Raw genomic sequence first — 12,781 nt, 5'->3', positions numbered from 1 at the left:
ACCTTCTATGCCTTTCAGAGTCTGCCGGGAACTTGTAGAACCTCACTCCGCTACTTTTCTTGTACATTTAGGTGAGATTAACGGCATCACAGCTTCGCGGCATGCTGAAATACTATGACGCCCATGCGAAACGTGCGCCCTTTTGCCCACACCCCTCGGCTCCGGCGCGATCGCAGCGCCGCCGCAGCGCCGTGACGTCAAGCCCCGTGTGTCGGTCTATACCCATAGTTTGCGCCTAAAACGTATTAGAGTTCTCCTAATGTTATCGCTTTAGTTATTCACTCTCAAACGGGCCCCCTCCATCAGTGCGCGTTAATGCAACTGTCCACCACCTCATGCCTTACGATTTTTCCTGTCCCCAAGTATTTTTCTAGTCAAAACTAAGCATGGATTCGTTCATACCAGACACTAGACAATAACATATAAAAACATCAGTTGATTTGAAAATGTCGACTAGCCATCCTTTGGTCGATCTTATCTGAAATCACCCAGGTGCGTTTCTTGGCCTCCCGAATTATTTAGAACGGGCTTCGAAGAAACGTTCACTGGAGAAAAGCTCATCGCTTTTCTCACGTAAGCTTTTTTGTGTGCTTTCTAATTTTTGTTTTTGCATGAGGGTCTTTGGCGTAATCCTGAAGCACAGATGACAACGGAAAATATTAACGTTTGCGTTTCCAGTGGCCTTGAATGTGCCCTTTGACGTGTGTGCAACCTGTGGTGGTTCGCAATCAAAATGCCGACTGCCTCTTTCCTTTCTTTATGTTCGGAGAAATTTTACAGTACGTTGCTTTATGGTTCAGAGCATTTGTTATTGATAGTAGCGCTGAAATGAGATATATGTTTTTCAAAATGGCAGTCAAAACACGCAGCTCCAGCCAATTTTTTTTTCTTTTTTTTAAGAATAGAATGACGCATTTCCGTCAGTCATAAAGGGGATGATAAATTGGAAAGTATCCTGGCTCCGCCAATTTTTGGCTTTCGGCGGGTTCCTGGAAACTTTAATTCTTTGATTCATTGGATTAAGTACGGTTCATTCATCTGCACATATTCGTTCATATCCTCCTCGGAGACCACGTACGATGGTGTGAAGTGCCCGTGTTGTGTATATATATATATATATATATATATATATATATATATATATATATGCGGAGAGGTGAAGAGGAAAGACCCGCACCTCCACCACGATGTTACGATGGAAATCAAAAGCAAGGACAAGAGCGGTCCGTTTCAGCCTCGATCTTTTAATCAAACTGCCCGCTCCAGCTCGCGCTGGAGCGAGCCCCATTGCCAGCGGCCCGATAAAGACGGTCATCGTCGTCTTCTTCGTAACAATATATATATATATATATATATATATAGGCTATATATATATATATATATATATATATATATATATATATATATATATATATATATATATATATATATATATATATATATATATATATATTATATATATATATATATATATATATATATATATATATATATATATATATATATAGGCTCTATATATATATATATAGGCTAGCACACCCGACCGGACATTGAGAGGCCCAGAGTTCAAATCCTGGCCCCGCCGTTTTTTGGCTTTCGGCAGGTTCCTGAAAACTTTGATTCTTTGATTCATTGAATTAAGTACGGTTCATTCATCTGCATATGTTCGTTTATATCCCCCTCGGAGACCACGTACGATGGTGTGAAGTGCCTGTGTTGTATATTCAATAAGGTGGCTCTTGATTCTCGCGGATGATGATGATACCGTCTCTCTAAAGCTCATAAACAAAGAATACTACATGTACACGGGACGAGACAAACAGTGGGAGGGTTTCTGGAGCACAAACGAGCACGTACCACGTGACACTAAGCGTCGTACCGCGTTCCACGCGGCGGCGTGTGCTTCCAGAACACCTCCGATTTGATACATTTCGTTTCTTGTGCATTAATAAGACAGGTAGGAAACGCCAGAAAGCCAAGGTGGAGTGGTGTAGTGGTTAGCACACGCGACCGGACATTGGGAGACCCAAAGTTCAAATCCTTGCTCCGCCTTTTTTTGGCTTTCGGCGAGTTCCTGAAAACTTTGTTTCTTTGATTCATTGGATTAAGTACGGTTTATTCATCTGCGTGTGTTCGTTTATCCTTCTCGGAGACCACCTACGATGGTGTGAAGTGCCCGTGTATGTATATATATATATATATCTTTTTTTTTTTCCTTTGGGCGGGGAGGTGGGGAGGGGATTGAGTCTACTTGCATATAAAGCACCACGGTCAGGAAATAATACACGTAGATACTACACTTAACGCCCTTCAGCCTCTTTGGAGATCACAGACCTGTGTGGGTGCTTACGCAGTAACCTTACTTCCTTACAGTTTATTACGTCGCTCATCGTTATGTTTTCATGACTTTTTGTTCGTATTCATCTTGGAAAGGCGCGGCATTCCGAACAGCTTTGATATTTGCGAGCACCCACGTAACCGCTCCGTTACCAAAGCCTTTGGAAACGGGCCCATATATTTTTAATACTGCGGACAACTAGTGACGTCAAATTAAAGCTTTCTCTTTAAGTTAAAAACATTTTTATACAACTTCCGCAACCAATTTGACAATGTGGGAGTGAGCAACCTTGAATGATTCTCTAATAATTTCTTTATAATGCTTGGATTAAAGTAACACAAAGTAGTTCGTAATGTAACAAGTAAATTAATTATATTATTACTAAATCAATTATCGATGATAATTCTTTTCATTTCAGGCTAAAGTCGATTCTAGATAATAACATTACAAGGTAGTGCGATTGTCTCTATCTATGCATTACGACAACGACGATCAGTACTACCTCCTGAAAGGTTTTGGTAAGCCATCCCAGGTTTCAATTGTCCATTACTTAAGTCAGACCGCACGCTTGCTTACAATTCAACATGTAATGATAAACAATTCTCTGCTTATATCGTGGCACGTAGATGTACTCTACACGTATTGTTTTCGACGCTCCTGCAATGTACAGTTAGACAAGCATCGGTTCATAGCAACAATGAGTTTCGGCCTCAGTGAACCCAGCCTCGTGCTTGTGCGGAACTGTAGCCTTCATACTTTCCAATTTATCGTCTGACGGAAATGCGTCATTCTATTCTTAAAAAAAAAGAAAAAAAAATTGGCTGGAGCTGCGTGTTTTGACTGCCATTTTGAAAAACATATATCTCATTTCAGCGCTACTATCAATAACAAATGCTCTGAACCATAAAGCAACGTACTGTAAAATTTCTCCGAACATAAAGGAAGTAAAGAGGCAGTCGGCATTTTGATTGCGAACCACCACAGGTTGCACACACGTTAAAGGGCACATTCAAGGGCCACTGGAAACGCAAACGTTCATATTTTGCGTTGTCATCTGCGCTTTAGGATTACACCAAAGACCCGCTCCCTCATGCAAAAACAAAAATTAGAAAGCACATAAAAAAGTTTACGTGAGAAAAGCGATGAGCTTTTCTCCAGTGAACGTTTCTTCCAAGCCCGTTCTAAATAATTCGGGAGGCCGAGAAACGCACCTCTTTTTTTCGTATGTCGCGATTATTCTTGCGTTGCGTCACGCGGACGATCGGCGGGACTTGGATTTACTTTACGGTAACTTGTAATCATTGTATTTTAAATAATGATGTCAGTTATACTTTGTAGTTTTCAATTTATTTGGGTTTGAATATATACTTTAGAAAATCTGCTACAAATAAAGAAAAAAAAAACGGATATTAAGTAAAACTTGGGAACTTAAAACATACACCCACAAAAAGACCTTACTAGCGATAGGGCCTGTCATTCGGTCTTATATTCGCTTAATAATTGGTAAAAGTTCAAGTATTTTCGCCAACACGCTGACCATTCAATTTCAGGACATTGCTGCATAATATATGCTGAAACAACTTGGCATATTTTACACACGTATTTGTTGTTATTACGCACTGAATATGTTTGTTACTCCCTCAGGTTGTAAGTCAGCTTGTCTCAGGGCGGACACAATGAGAGTGTTTCACCAGCACACTTAGGACGCTGATCAACGGCCGAAAAATAGGATGCTGGAGACCTTAGTAGCACCCTACGAATAAATTTTGTGAGCAGTAAGTAAGTTTACAAACAACAAACGCCATATACTGTTCTTACGCATCAGAAACAGCAGAGCCAGACGTAATTAATCACAATTTAAAGATACTCATTCACAGGGGCACTGTTTCCGCGATTACAAACTTTACACGTATGTTGCTTTGTTCTAGTCAAGCTTTTTCGCAATGCATTATGCAGTTTTTTTTTTTTTACATAAGGTTAACAGATTTGTAAACAACAGCAACAACAACCGTGAAAGCTACACTGATTTGTTTTATTTAGGTGAGTTCTCCAGCTAGGGGGACATAAAACATAATATAAGTGGCAAATCGTCAAGATAAACCACATAATTAACTACAATGTGTGAATAAACTTTTTCGTTAGTGAGAATAGGCATATGGTTCGAATAAGAAACTTATTGAGTGCCATCGAAAATCACTACGTCATTAATCTTTAGAAATACTTTAAGCGCGTGGAAAGCGCAGTAATGTGGTAAAGTTACCACTCGTGCAAGGGGCACAAGAAAAGGGCTATGGTAAGAGACGGCAAAGCCGCGGGGGCGTGTTATCACAACGGTAGCCGTGATCTTGTGACACGAGTGGTAACTTTAGCACTCCACTGTGATTTCCACCCACTCCAAGTCTCCCTAATACTGATTTAGTGACTTTGGTGACGTTAAGCATGTTCTAAATATAACCATGACTTTATTGTCAATAATTATAGCGTTAATTAAAACATTTTAGTTAATTATCCGACTGATTTCTACTCCCCTCTTCGTTCACAATATATATATGTATATATATATATATTATCGTCCGTATATCGTTCGTTTATATTATCGGCCCTCTCCCTCCCCTTCGTCAGGAAAGCCGTCCGGCCTTCCTGACGAAGGCCGGCCTCAGGCCGAAACGTTGAAGAATAAATCGTCCGATGTTGCTGTTTTCACCAAGGGTTTTCTCTTCTCAGTTATATACCCACGCTTTCGGCCTCCCACCACCATGCCCCCCTATTGAAAATTCCATCAAGCTACGTAATTTGGGACACTGACTGCCAGTCAGCAGCCTTGGTGGAACGTGATGGACCATCAGACGTCATCTGATGGTCCATCAGATGACGTCTGACTGCCACTGCCAAGGGAATTTCATCAACCAGGGCAGCATTTATATAAGAGTAAAGCTATACGCACTCATATATATCGCCAAATGCCTCGACAAAACAAAAAGTTCGAGAAAAAAAAAAAAAACGCAGCGCCACCGCGCATTGAACCCGCGACCACATGCGTACAAATCGGACACCTAGCCCGCTATGCTACACACCACCTTTTTTTTCTCCCTTACAAACACATTTATTTACATATTATTTACAGATGATTTCCACTCGCAGGTGGTTTGCACAACAGTTGAACAGATAGACTTACAAAGCAGAACGAACTTGACCGTCACTGGCCCGAGCAAAACAGAGGAAAGATACGTTATATGGGCATGGGCATGACGTATTTACAACACAACAGGGCGCCCCTGCGCAGCGCGCCCCTCATTCAGCTTCCCCGCACTGGCTCTCGCGAGGTAGCCGCCAAACCCCACCACGCTGAGGCCGGTGCCTACGGCGGACACCCCCGGCCTCCAGCCGTCTTTCCACGCACCGCCACTCGTCGGTCGCTGTGCTTGTCCCCCTGTCAATCAGTGATATCACCCAGTCCAGCTTGGCCACGAAGTAGTCCCAGGCTGGGCGTGCGTCTATGTGGCATTGCACCATCGCAGTGCGCGATTGCCAGATGGCGTGCAGTCCTAGTAGCACCAACACATAGGTGACCTCTGCCGTCTCCCTGCCGCCTAGAGCCAGATACTTGAGGTTAACCCACTCTACGTCGAAAGCCGTTCTTAGGTTGAAAATCGTCCTCATCTCGTCCCAGAACAGGTAGGCGTTCGAGCACTCGACGAGGACGTGTTGGATGGTCTCGGTGGCACCGCAGAGGTCGCAGTTGAGCGACCAGGGCACAAAAATCCCCCTCCGGTGCAGCCATGTTTTGACTGGAAGCACCTCCAGATGCATGCGCACAAAAAAGTCCTTGCTGGCCGCAGAGACAGGGAAACGGCGCACGAGCTTGAAAAGTCCTGCTGTGCCGTCGGGTACTGGCGGCGGCCTATACAAAGGCGATGGAAAGGTCACAGAAATTGTGTCCCAGTAGAGTTTTCTTTTGCCGACGGTCGCCAAATAGTCCCACGAGAACCGAGCCAGGAAGAACTCGATGGAGGCCGCTATTTCGCTGTAAAAGCGCAATGCGGCTGCCTTCGCTGTGCGGCCACTGGTGGTCACCATCCATCTTCCCAGGTGAGGGAACCCGAGGTGGTGTAGCGCACTCAGGAGAACGGGGTCCTTTGCGTCCCGGAAGAGGAGAAAACGCTGTACATGAAGCTTGAGCACGATGTTTACCAGGCCAAGACCTCCGCCCTCCTGGTGTAGGAAGAGGTTCTCCCGCCGTGTCCGTTCCATGGATGACTTCCAGACAAAGACGGCCCAGCTTCTGTGTATCCTCTTGGCCGTCACTCCAGGGCAGCATACGGCCTGCGCCTTGTAGAGAACGGCTGGGTATATGACAGCGTTGCATACGTAGGCACGGTTGAAAAAGGAGAGATGTCTGCACTGCCAGGGTGAGAGCTTGGATGCTACCGAGTTGGCAGCCTTTTTCCATACTGTGGAGGAAGGTCCCTGTGGGTCAATAGGAACACCGAGATAGTTTCCGACTGACGTGGTCCAGCCAATCCCTGCGAAGAGCTTTGGCGTTGTTGCCCATCCCCCAAGCCACGCTCCCACCGACTTTTCCCTGTTTATCTCCGCGCCTGCTGCGACGGTGAAATTCTCCACATGCCGCAAGATGGTCTCCACCTGTCTCTTGGAAGAGCAAACGAAGGATACGTCATCCGCAAAGGCTAAAACGCGGACATTCTCGTTTCCTAGTTGTAGTCCCGTGATAGTTTGGTCTTCATTGATCGCGCGACATAGTGGCTCAAGCTGCAGCGCGGAGAGAATTGCCGAAAGTTGGCATCCCTGACGGACCGACCTCCCTATGCGGATGGGCGCTCCCCTGTCTCCGTTGATGAGTAGGCATGTGCTGATGTCGCGGTAGCAGAGGGCTATCCACCCCCGCAGCTCCTCCCCCACACCGAAATGTTTGAGTGCTGCATGGAGAAATTTATGAGACACCCTGTCAAACGCTTGACGCAGGTCCAGCTGAATCACAGCGAGAGGCTCGTGACCCACAGCGGTCGCCTCGCAGACGGAGCGCATGGCGTGCAGGTTCCGCGCTATCGATCGGCAACGGATCCCGTAGCTCTGATGGGGCCCTATGACGGATCTAAGCCCAGTGTCGAGTCGTCTTGCCAGTATCTTGGCTAGAATCTTGTAGTCACAGCAAAGTAGGCTGATCGGGCGGAAGTCAGTGACCTCAGCTACAGGACTTGTCTTTGACTTCTTCGGTATCAGTACAGTAAAACTTTCCCTCATGGACGGGGGGAGCAGCTTGCGTTTCTTTATGTCCTCGAATACCTGAACCAGGATTGGGCAGAGCGCATCCGAGAAGATCTCATAAAACTCTGCTCCAATGCCGTCCGGGCCGGGCGCCTTGTTGCGTGACAGTCTTTTTATTGAGGAGTTTCAGCGAATATAGGGGGCGCTCCGATCGATCCAACATGGCGGACAAGAGGGGGATAGATTTGCGACGCCCGTAGACCGGTAGCGTATAAATAAAACAAAGCGTGTAGTTCTCTGTTTGTTGCCGTGTGCGAGACGATCCTCGTTTCAACCAAGACCTACCGTGATGCTACAGATGAAGTCTTCAAGCCATGAAGGCAAGAAATCTTGCCAGAATCAAGATATGTGTGCAAGTGTTCGACGTGAGCTCTCACTTCTGGTGCAGCTGTCATCAAGTTGAACCGAATGTACGCGGGTCCAAAGAAAGGTACATATCAACAATGTTCGCGCGTTGAAACTATGACGCGTACTTTATCTAAAACTAAACTTATCGGTCTGCGGCTACAAACATTTTCGTTGACGTTGCTTAGATGATGTAACCATTCAGGCCTCGCATTAAAAGGTGTCGCGAACTCTTCGGTTGTTCTAGTTAATTGTGCTAAAAAGCGGTTGGATAGAAAGTATGACAACTGCAGCATTCAAGGGACGATTGAGGTCTTTATCCTGCGTTCTGTGTATCGAAACATCGGTATCCTTGGTGTTATCTTGCGATCAGCATGGTCGCCGGTCGTCCTGTTTTTACGCGTAATGTAAACAATCCCCGGAAGCGCCAATCTCATTTCTATGTGCTTTTGCACCCCTACAAGCCTCGTCTTGGCTCTCGTGGAAAGCTTTATTGTAATAGCAATAGTCTCATCGGTCATTCGAGTTGTATGTGCCACGGTGATATCTGCTGACAAACAAGTCTGTATTAAATGCGAGAAGGAGAACGAAGGTAAAGCTTTTTTAACTGTTTTATTTTTACAGAACAGGGCAAAGCTTCTAAAACAAGACCAAACTAAGCTGATATTTGAGTGTGCTCAAGAATGAATGCCAAAGGTGCTTATGCTAAGTTGTAGATGTATGCAGTTGATTTTCTGTTAGCCTCTGCATTGTAAATTGGAAGATATGTATCAGCAGAAGACACATGTCCTTTTGAAAATGTCTTTTATTAGGGCAGAAATAGGTTTTCAATCATACACAACCGAAGAGTCGCAACACCATTTAATGCGAGGCCTGAATGGTTACATCTTCTAAGCAACGTCAACGAAAATGTTTGTAGCCGCAGACCGATAAATTTAGGTTTAGATAGGTATGCGTCATAGTTTCAGCCTCAAACACGCAACATTGTTGATATGCACCTTTCTTGATGACAACTGCACCAACGTGAGAGAGCCCACGTCGTCGAACACTTGCACACACATCTTGACTATGGTATAACAAGATTTCTTGCTTGAAGTGAAGATCATCTCGCTACGACTACCTACGACCACCCACCGCAGCGATGCAGGCGTCGAAGGGGCGCAACGCTGTCAGTCGCCGTCACCCGACGCTGCTCGTTTGGCATTCACAGCTTTCCGCCCAGGTGCTTCGTTTGTACTTGGCACCGAGTGTTATTTTCTGTGCTTGTGTGTGCTCCGTGGCTAGATATGGGCCTCAAAAGCAGTTCTTCAGGCTCAATAGCGTTCACCGAAGAACTTCTGAAGAAAATGCCACCCAGGAAAAAAAGCACGAGGACACAACGCACCAGCTTGGCGGACTATGTACTGGGTGCGGAAATCGGGCCCTGCGGATTATACACCAAATGCAAACTATCTAAACAAAACAGAAACATTTTTAGGCTCAAACTGATTACTGCGGACTATACGCCTGGACACTGGTGCCTGCTATTATGCATTGTATATTCACTGCTGTTTGTTGTGGCTTGAGACTGCCTTCCTGTAATGATGCAGAGGGGTCCACTGAACCTTGAAATAAAGATATTTGAGCACATCTAGATGCAATGCCCCTTAAAGCCAGATGGTCAGGGAAAAGGTGTGCCATTATCTAATTTGCCAACAGCACACCAATGGTCACAATCAAAACTCACCGAGTCAATGGGCAGTTTTTCACCACAACATTTATTGCCGTGTAAACACCAATTTGGTCCATTAAAAACCTTAAAGGTGTAGCCATGAGCACACCCATTCTGGATCTGCAAAGCTTATGCTGTAGACATGCATCATCACATGAGCATGTTTCTTATCAATCTTAAACGTAAAACGCTAGTTATGCAACGTAATTCCCATATCATCCCATTTTTAGCAAATTGAATGGTCCCACCTGTCACACTGTTAGCTTTGGAAGTAAGCCAATTCACAATACCACCAGTGGCAAACATCGTGCCAAGCATTAGTGCCGCATGTAGCACACAAATGTCCTAACTAGGGAAGTAAACTTAATCGATCGTGTTGATTAAAGCACTCAAGTACGGGAGAAATTATCAATCAGAAGGTCACTCGAAAGGGAAGTTTTCTTGCTGAACGAATATGACTTTTTAATGGGCGTTCCGCAATGTAAGGCCGAAGACATTCACGTGATTGGTACAGAAGCATTTGCTTAGCAGTCTGTCGTGCGTGCTAAAAACAACAAAAACAAAGGTGGATTAGAAACGCGATAGATTCACCTTTGCACGGAGTACTTACACTCAAAATCGTGTCAACATAAAGCGACTATGGCCCACCTTGCTAGCAGCAATCTTAAAATTTATCCGTGTAGTCGTCGCAGCCGTGCACCAACCGAAAGCGTTGCCGCAAGCCCTTCCGCCGTCAACTTTGAATCGCTGTTGAGTCTGAAGAACTGCTCTATGAGGTCCATATCCAGCCACTGAGCACATACACAAGCACAGGAAATAATACTAGGTTCCAAGTACAAGCGAAGAACCCGGGGCGAAAAGCCCTGAATGCCAAACGATCTGCGTCGGGCGACGGCGGCTGACTGCGTAGTACACAGGTTGCGCTCCTTCGAAGCCTGCATCGCTGCGGCGGGTGGTCGTAGCTGGTCGTAGCAGATCGTGTCACCTCTGTTGCTCGTACCGAAACACTAGAGCCGCGTAATATTCTTGCTGCCGAAGTTTATAAGCCTACGTTCGCGGCACCGCCCAGCGAACCTATCCCCCTCGTTCTCTTTCGGCGACCGGCCGCCAGGGCGGTGACACCGTCGCTGAAACTCCTCAATAGCTTGCTTGACTTCTGACAGTCGAATTGGACAGTTCATAAGGTCACTTGCTTCTTCGGGCACGGTCGGCGACTCATGTAAAATTGACTCGAAGGCGGTCTCGTCCAGGTTTTCCTCCTGAAACAACCTCCCGAAAGCCTCCTCAAACGCGCCCGCTATTTCTTGCTGCGATGTTGCTACGCCCCTCTCGCCACCCTTAAGGTGTTTTCTCTCACCCTCTGTCTCTCATGTGTGCGGAAGATCTTGCAAGGCTGTATTTCCCCCTCAAGAGCCTGCACTCTGCTCCTGACTTGAGCTCCCCTGTAGCGCTCTTTGAGTATACCGAGCAGCTGTCCTTTGCAGTTCTTTATGTCGTCCGCAAACGTTCCAGGGTTTTGCTCCTCCTCCTCTAGAAGCATCCGCAGGGTCTTGGCCAGGTGGATTCGAGTCTCACGTGCCTCAGCAGCCCTGCGACGGCCAAACGCGCAGGCCGACTCCCGGAGATTTGCCTTAAAACTCTCCCAGGTGACCGCATCTACGCCGCTCTCGCCCAGCCTCTCCAGAGCACACCTCGTTTTCCCGACGAACTCCTCGCTCTCCAGGACGCTGGCGTTCATCTTCCATGTTGTGTTGCGTCGCGCTCGCTCGGCCACCGGCGCGCCTGCTCGTAGAACTGTGGCGACGAAGCCGTGGTCCGAGAAGGGCACGATTTTCGCGTCATAGGATTGAACCCCGTCGGATAGCTCACTTGATACATATACTCTGTCCAGCCTGGCCTGGGATGCACCCTGCCATCTGGTAAAGCGCGGAGAGAAACTGTCGAGCACCTGAGTCACGTCCACAAGATCGAAGTCGCGCACAGCGTCGCGAAGCGTATTGGCGCCCACATCGATCCTGGGGACCGTTGATCCGCGCACTCGGTCGCGGCCATTCAGCACACAGTTGAAGTCTCCCCCGACGACGAGCGTCGCGGGGGTCTCGAGCTGTGTACGGAGTCCAATGAAAAAATCCTTTCGCTCTGATGGGTTGCTAGGAGCACCGTTAGGGAAACTCGATTTGACTATACGTTTTATACAAAATACTTTGGCTGCAAATGCAGTTAAGCCGTCAGCATGTTATGCAAAGCACTCGTACATCACTCGCCGTACTTCAGTTCTACTCACCTGCCATGTAGAGTACTTTCGCGTCGTAGAACGATCCTTTTGTTCGCGCATCACCGGCCCAGTAGACCTGGTACACCCTGTCGTCTTCAACTACACCGCTTAAGTCCCTTACATCGTCGGAACTCACAACAGGCTGGGTCTTGTCGAGTAGAAATTCTACTGAAACATAAGACATTGTAGAGCCCGGGCAGGATCGACAGGTTGGAGCAAGCGGGCAAACAAAACGAGTCGAGAGCGATCGTTCATGAAAGCTCGGCGAAGCGAAGCGAAGTACGAAGTATCGTGTTCGGCGCTTCGGCGGGCTTCTGATCAAGGTTGTCGGTCGGTTGCGTGTCATATCTCTAACGTCAGCGGTTTTATGGGCTCACGTCCCAAAATCGTTTTCTAGTGCATAGATTACTTTTCGTATTCATAGATTTGACGAAATAGTGGTATCCGAACGAACTTTACGTCCTTTGACCGTACGTCTGTCTGCACGTCAAAGCTTTCTGACGTACAGTCAGAGACAATCGATGTACAGTCAGAATCACCACCAAGACATCCTGATGGCATTTCGCGGCGGCCGACTGCCACCAGGAAACCATCAGAAAGCCGACAAGCGGGGTCTGACTGGAGTTTGACTGTCGGTCAGAGTAACTTGTTGGCCAATCAGACATGCATGACGTACAGTCAGGCACAGTCAGCGGTCCACTAGAAAACATTGACTGCCGAGCAGGTTTACATTGATGGATTTTTCCTTCGGGCCGTTGTATATATATATAAATAAATAAATAAATAAATATATATATATATATATATATATATATATATATATATA

At 46.5% G+C, this 12,781-nt stretch overlaps 1 protein-coding gene across 1 annotated transcript in view; it reads left to right on the top strand.

Moving 5' to 3' along the window:
- The window catches only part of LOC115311167 (solute carrier family 13 member 5-like), a 98,454-nt gene that overhangs the window by 18,093 nt on the left and 67,580 nt on the right, over nucleotides 1–12,781 (top strand). The gene's annotated exons all lie outside the window — the stretch shown is intronic.

The sequence above is a fragment of the Ixodes scapularis genome, unplaced genomic scaffold (genome assembly GCF_016920785.2).
Source record: "Ixodes scapularis isolate PalLabHiFi unplaced genomic scaffold, ASM1692078v2 PGA_scaffold1__304_contigs__length_218370807, whole genome shotgun sequence".
NCBI lineage: Eukaryota > Metazoa > Arthropoda > Arachnida > Ixodida > Ixodidae > Ixodes > Ixodes scapularis.
Note: the sequence above shows the minus strand (reverse complement) of the source record. Positions and strands in the feature narration are given on the sequence as shown.